This window comes from Pseudorasbora parva, chromosome 23 (genome assembly GCF_024679245.1).
Source record: "Pseudorasbora parva isolate DD20220531a chromosome 23, ASM2467924v1, whole genome shotgun sequence".
In the NCBI taxonomy this organism is placed as follows: domain Eukaryota; kingdom Metazoa; phylum Chordata; class Actinopteri; order Cypriniformes; family Gobionidae; genus Pseudorasbora; species Pseudorasbora parva.
The window spans coordinates 23,535,747-23,538,116 of NC_090194.1; positions in this window are offsets into that span (position 1 = coordinate 23,535,747).

Consider the following 2,370-nt stretch of genomic DNA (forward strand, 5'->3'; position numbering starts at 1 on the left):
TTGCAGGGCTGGTGATACTCCAAGACAGGTTTGTAACCATAATCATAACCATGTATTTTACAACACATCTGCTTGTGATTCTTATTAAGTGGGGGTCTTTTTTTTTTAGGATTCTTTAGCTAACTGAAGTCTCTGAGATCCTGACACCTTCACTTCTGGAGACTCCAGGTAGGTTGCAGTTCTGTAAAATTGTGCTGCTGGAGACTAAAGGTTTTCTGATGGTTTCACACTTAATTCTTCACCTTAATTCTGAATTTTTTAGTAGTTAGCGTGTGTCGTTTCTTCGCCATCTGTTTTTGTCTGACGTGGGGTACCAAAAGGTGGCACAATGGTTGATTCATTTGTTTGGTCTTTTTTTCAAAGGGCTGTTTGGAGAGCGATGACTGACAGAGGAGTGAGGAGCTGCACAGTTTTTCATTTATTTGTTTGTGAAATACATTAATTTAGACTGTACTTTTGATACTTTGGTATTATAAAGTTGTAAATGTAGTCATTTTCAAATAAACCTTGCACAATAAACTAAAGCATGAACTACTGGTTTCTGTTCATTGAATACTTTTAACATTTTAGTGTAGTTAGTGGATTACATGTACCCATGTTTGTATTTAGGGGTTTACTAAAAGATAACCCAAACAGAAAATATGGTATCCCATCTATATTCCCATTGTGGCTACATAACACCCATCTGGATCCCGTCATCAACCCATATGGGCAGACCCATATAGGCCCCAAATGGGTGCTACCTGGGTTACCCATATGGGCCCAGTATTAGCCCATTTATTAGAGCCCATATGGGACCCATGTTGGCCCCTATAATGTACACACAAATGGGACCCACTTAGAGCCCACTATGGACCCATCATGTGCCCCTGTTGGCTAACACACATAGGGCCCATGTGGAGCCGATGGACAAAATTATACGGGCCCCACTTGGGTTGCCCATGCAGGGCCCAAGTGACAGCCCATCAAAAACCCACATGGGGCCCACATGGCAATGTTGGCTGGGAGGTTAGACCTGATGGAACTTCTGTTGATGTTGTGACTGCGCCTGAGTTCTTAGCTGAACCCATTTCATCTGAACACATTAAGACTGCGCAGAGGGAAGATGTGTTGCTGGCTAACTGTTTCTCTGCTGCAGAAAATTTTAAATCTGATAAACCTGGTTCGGCTAAATATGAGGTTGACAGTTGGCTGTTGCTGAGGAAGTGGCATCCTGATTCAGGGGTGGAGAATGAGTGGGATGCTGTTTGTCAGATTGTTCTGCCTACTGTCTATCGTAAACAAGTATTGAGTTTGGCACATGATCATGAGTTGGTGGGTCATTTGGGAGTGACAAAAACTTACAACTGTATTCTGAAACATTTCTTCTGGCCTGGCCTGAAAATAGACGTATCACAGCACTGCCGCACCTGTCATGAGTGTCAGGTGATGGGCAAGCCAAACCAAAAGATTCCTCCAGCGCCTCTGATTCCGATTCCTGATTTTTCCGAAACTTGTGAGAAACCGGAAGGAGTATTTTTGACACAGAAATACTCCATCAAACATCCAACTTATTTTTTTGAAACTTTGCCCATGTTTAAGATTGGAATCCAAGTATTTAACAGTGTAAAAACGTTGTATGCATTAAACAGCATTTCACCACTTTAATAAAAACGCTTATCACCTGCATATGCGCTCACTATCGCCAAACCAATCAAATTTGTTAAAAACTTTTTTTTAAATCAGTCCAAACACATTTTAATTTTTATTCAGGAGTTATGTATATACAAAACTATAATTTTTTATGATAGTAGTTTAGTGATAAAATATTTTTTTAGAATTTCTTTTTCCAGGTTTTTTCCCTCCCATCTGTAGTGCCCCACTGGTTGAGAACCACTACCGTAAGCAATCACCCTCATCTGTAGTTTCTCTAAAGCTTCTTGGTGGTTTGCAGTCCATTCAATCTGTTGGCTTGATGGTACCACAGAACCTTTCTTTTTCCTCTTGTTGGACTTTCAACATCATTGGCTTTGGCTTTCAAAAGGTTATACAGCAGACTGGCAATTACAAAAATCCTTTATGTAACGTCAGTAGTAGCTGAGCTACTGGGTCCATGCGACTACCCTCCGCAGATACAATTATACCCAAGTACATCACTTCATTCTTGAACATGTCGCATTTCCGTGGTTTTAATTTAATCCCATAGGTACAGTTTTTAATCCTACCTATTTAATCCCATAGGAAGGAGTTTCCTCAGTACTCACCTCATGGCCTCTACCTGGTCATCAAATGACTTTGTGAAGAGCAAGATGTTGTCCAGATATGGTACACAGATCTCGTCTCTCATTCCCTCAAGACATTTCTCCGCCAGTGTTCATCAGGCCGAAGGGG